The 5,293-nt window shown below is 37.2% G+C and overlaps 1 pseudogene; it reads right to left on the minus strand.

Moving 5' to 3' along the window:
• Window positions 1–1,638: 1,638 nt before the first annotated feature.
• Window positions 1,639–2,524, minus strand: LOC114613210 (annotated as a pseudogene).
• Between the last annotated feature and the right edge of the window lie 2,769 nt (window positions 2,525–5,293).

Here is a 5,293-nt window from a genome sequence, read left to right on the forward strand (position 1 = left end):
AGGCATGTGAGAGTTTCATATAGGACTAATTGAGTAACTGTGGTAAAAATTAAAAATTTAAACTCACATTGTTTTTATGATCCAGAGAGATATTAAATAGTAAACAATATTAAAGTGGCAATTTAAACCACTCTTGATGACTGAGAGTAGATAAAAGGTTTTCAAAATATACTATTCACCAACCATATGAAGCTCAAGAAGAAGGATGATCAAAGTGTGGATACTTCAGTGCTTCTTAGAAGGGAGAACAAAACACTCACAGGAGGAAATATGGAGATAAAGTGTGGAGCAGAGACTGAAAGAAAGGCCATCTAGAGCTGCCCCACCTGGGGACCCATCCCATATAGTCACCAAATCCAGAAGCTATTGTGAATGCTGGGAAGTGCTTGCTGACTGGAACTTGATATAGCTTCTCCTGAGTGGCTCTACCAGATCCTTACAAATACAGAGGCAGATGCTCACAGTCAACCATTGGACTGAGAGCAGAATCCCCAATGGGGGAGTTAGAGAAGGGACTGAAGGAGCTGAGTGGGTTTGCAGCCTCCTGTGGGGAGCAAAGGAGTCAACCGGACAGACTGCCCTGGAGCTACTGGGAACTGGACCACTAACCAAAGAGTACACATGGAGGGACCGATGGATCTGGCCGTATATGTGGCAGAGGATGGCCTTGGACATAAGTGGGAGGATCGGCCCTTGCTCCTGATGGAGTTTGCTGCCCCAGTGTAGGGGAATGGCAAAGCAGAAAGGCAGGAGTGGGTGGGTGGGGGAACACTCTCATAGAGGATAGGGAGGGGGGATGAGATGGGTGGATTCCAGAGGGGAAACCTGGAAATGGGGTAACATTTGAAATGTAACTTATGAAAGTATCTACTAAAAAATAAAAATACTCTGCACATTTGAAAAAATAAACAAACTGTGACTTTTTATGGAGATTTTTGTTTCGTTTTGTTTTGTTTGGAATTTTTTTGCCTTATTGTGTTTTGTTTGTTTTAATATTCATTTTAAGGTTGTTGTTACTGTGTTTTAAGAGAGAAGGAGAAAGAAAAAAGGTTGGCATGAAGTTGGGAAAATCTGGAAGGGCTTGGGGTGGGAAAAATATAATCACAATGTATACATTTTTTAATTAAAAAGTAATTTTGCCTCTACTCTAAGGAAAAAAAAAGTGTATCCAAATGAAAGGCTTAAAAAAATCACTAACACCAAGGAGATCCTTTTGAGTAACCTCAGTATCAAGGTCACTTTTAGGAAATAAAGTAAAAAGAAAAAAAGTAAAGATCCTGTGGAAATAGCTACTTATGGTGTACGAGTTTTAGACTTTATAGTACTTGTTAACAGGAATGTCAAAAGAATGTATATATGTAATGCCACAAACTTTAATTAAATCTCATTTTGCTTCTTGAACAATTGAAATTGAAGAACTTATAAATTATTTTTTAAAACTTTGGAGGCTACACTTACCTGACACCTATCCCATCTGAAACTGAAGTCCCAGGGCATCCCATGACCTCTTTGGACATGCATGAACAGTACATATGCAGTTATGCCTGTATACATGCTGGCACAACAATTATACATATAAATAGATATATATGCATTCTGTTTAAAAGAAGAGAAAAAATCATGTTTTTTTTTTTTAATCTAGCAGCATTTTGACTGCATGTTTTTGAACAAGTTGATTATTCTGTTATCAGAACTGATTTGTACCAATGGAGTTATTGTGGGATAGGCATTCATCACAAACTTCTGAACAGTCAGGATGACTGGGTCATACATCCATAACAGGAACGAGGATGATGAGATAATGAAGTCTACCCAATACATGACCACAAAGAAAACCACCATCAGCAAGATGGTCTGGGTGGCCCTTTTCTCAGGGGATGCTCTCAGGTGGCTGATGCTGTGAAGATGCTTGCATTGCCTCTGATGGCTGCACAAGATAATCACCATGTATGTACTTGTAGTCAACATGACTGCTACAAGAAACACGTCTCTAGAGGTGTTCACTGTTAAAATCAATCCCCTGATGATGTAGTTCATTGGGAAGAGTGAGCAGTGTTTATTCACCTTCATCTGGTTAGTCTCACTCACATTGGTATAAGCACCAACATAGAAGATCAAGTAACTACTGAAGGACAAATTGGAAGATCAAATATAGAAGAAAGCATTGATCATGTATTTTTTTAGTTTATGTTTAAATTTTGCCAACAAAGAAGTACTGGGACTGATTGTGACAGCCTGGAACACACTCAGGAGGCAGGTGGTGCAGATAGAGAGGCCTCTCATCACCCTGCATATGTAAAAAGTTGTTTTGCATTTGAAGTCATTCTCAATGTCCAATGACTCAAATATGTCTGTAAGCAAAATATCCCCTGCTGTGAAGAACAACATTATGTGAATGAAAGTCAGTTGACAGGAGATCAGGTCTATGACCCAGGATTATAAAAATATAGAAAATAAGAAGAAACATATTAGCCAGGACTCCAAACCCAGCTTGAATGTAAAGGACATTCTCTAATGAAAACATAAGAGAGTGGTGAATTTATCGTAAGAGCATTGTTGAATCATATTTCTCATATCTGAAAAAAAGAGTACACATCAACCTTGTGATTTATTGAACACTATGCATATACCACATTTTATTTTTCTCTACAAATTCTTGATTAACTTATCTCTTGAACTTTTGATGTTTTAGAATGTTCATCATAGCCTATATTTCTAGATACCCTCCATGTATCTCCTGTATATATAGACTATTAAATATAGCAAATGGATTCATGGTCATACCTAAACAGAATGCATACTTTCTGTGCCTGGATTGCATCTGAGTCTAATGTCTTAGAAATAAAATTGTAGTGATTTAAATTGCCTCATTTTATAATTAACACACAAAACAGTAGTGATGAGCACAGAATATTAATCATATTTGTCCAACTAAACAGAATGCATGTCAGTCTGGGGGGGAAATCACAAAGGATATCCAAAATTACAGGTCAGTCTCAAATTCTATCATTTTACTATACCTTCTTTTGTAACTGTCCATGTTTTTCCCATAATTCTAATGGAATCTCAATGATAATTCATGATTATCCAATTATTTTAATTAAAAAAGAACTATAAAGTCCTTCTATTTATGTTTTTCCCTTACATCCTCATAATCTAGAATTGAAGATATAAATACAATGGGAGATCATTAGTTGACTTTCCTCACCCTATTAATTGTGTAACCATTATGGGTATAAATGGCTATAGATGGCTTCCAGGACAGTTTTCACCTCATTTAAACCCTTTGTAAACTCCAATTCATAAATAAAGAACTGACTCCGAGCTATCAAGGAAAACACTATTTTCCTTTACTTTTTGTGGGAGAGGAAAATAAATCATGAACAGTATGATCCCTTAGGGCGTTTCAAGCCATTCATATTGCTTTTTTTCCCTAATTCCTTCTTCTCTATTTATCTCCCTCCCACTTCCATAAGAACTCAAGAATTTTCCCAGTTTCCCTCCCACCTTATTTGCATTTACCTTCCTCTTCCTCCCTAAGGAGCCCTCCCTTTCTCATTTCCCTAATGAAATGTACCCAGTTATTTTGCCCTTCGTTGCTCCCACCAACACCCCTACCCTGGTAATGGTGCTGTTTTGCTTTCTTGGTTTCCATATTCACTACAGGCTATATGATCACATGTGGAAATGTGAAGCTAGGAACCCCCAACATGAGAGAACATATGGCACTAAGATAAAAACTATTTCAACACATTTTCACAAACATAAACTCATTAAATATGACCAAATAGTGATTCTGTTTGGGAATTTCTGCTTTAAGAAAGATATTTTGAAATCTGACATATCAGTTATGGACATCTATCAACCAGATTTTTTTTTTTAGCGTCCTGAGTATCACAGAACCTTCGTATTCTAAAAATAGCTTGCAAGTATTGGAAGAAATGAGTCTGGCTTTAAGCAGAAGAAAGAGGGTAGTGGGCTTGATTATTGGTGGTATAACAGATTTAATCACATTAATTGCTAGCACCACTGCATCTGCAATTTTTGTGACACAAGAAATTATGACAGCTACTTTTGTTAATCATTTAGCAAAGAATATTACAAATGTGTTGAATATACAAGAGGGTTTAGATAGGCATTTGGCAGAATGGATTGATGTTCTTTATCCTATTCAAATTATTGGAAGGAGGTTCAGAATCTAAGGGGAAGGAGTGCTCTCAAGTGTTATGCCAAATACCATGGGATTCATGTTAGTTCTAAAATTTACAGTTGTAGTCATTATGATTAGGAAAAAGTTTAAAGACATTTGCAGTGTATTTGACATAATTCTAACACCTCTCTGGATATTTTAACAATACATAGAGAGCATATGAAATTCAAGAATGCTGCTCAGCTATGAATTGATGCGGTAAATACTGCTGATAAAATTCCCTATGGCCTGAGGTCAGTATTTCTATTTTGGTCAAGATTCAAGAATGGCATATATAACTTGATCATGCTAGCCCTTTTTGTCCTGGGAATACTTTTATTCCTGCCCATCATGTTAAAGCTTATCTTTAACAACATCAACATGTTGGCAGCCAAAGTACATGGCTTGAACCTGTAAATGGACCCCTAGACAGTTATTAAATTAATAGGCTGGCAAGCCAAGGACTGGTAAGATTCTGTACAGAGCCTTACCAACCTAAGACATAAGTGCATTGCTTTTGATAATGCATATTCCACGGCAGGTAAGGAAGGCATTCTTGTCAGAGCAACCTAGACAGGCTTAGTCTTGTTAATGAAATAAAAAAGAGGGAGATGCAGCAAGCCATGGCAGTCATTTGGCAAGAACCTGACATAGGCCAAGGAAAAGTATATGGGCTACCTGATAGGAATATGACATTGGCCAAGGACAAGAAAGTAGGCTTCAGCCAGGAATCTGACCTTAGGCTATAACAAAGAAGTAATTTCAGCCAGGAATCTAAATATTAAGCTAGACCAAACAAGTAATATCAGGCAGGAATCTAAATTTTAGGCTAGAACAATGAAGTAGGCTTCGGACATGAAAATGACTTTGGGCAAGGATGGGGAAGATGGCTCAGATATTTTCGTCATCCTGATAAGCCCTTAGAAACAATGATCATGGGAGTGTTCATGGAACTGTGTTTAATGCCATGCTTGTTCTTTGATCATTTGTGTTTATTGTCTTGCTTGTTCCTTGACTATTTGCATCTATTGTATTGCTAGACCCCCAACCTTGAACTGAGCTTAAAGCATGCATGAAATTAAAATGGTATAAAAGCAAAAAGGA

The sequence above is a fragment of the Grammomys surdaster genome, unplaced genomic scaffold (assembly GCF_004785775.1).
Source record: "Grammomys surdaster isolate TR1022 unplaced genomic scaffold, NIH_TR_1.0 126197, whole genome shotgun sequence".
Lineage (NCBI taxonomy): Eukaryota > Metazoa > Chordata > Mammalia > Rodentia > Muridae > Grammomys > Grammomys surdaster.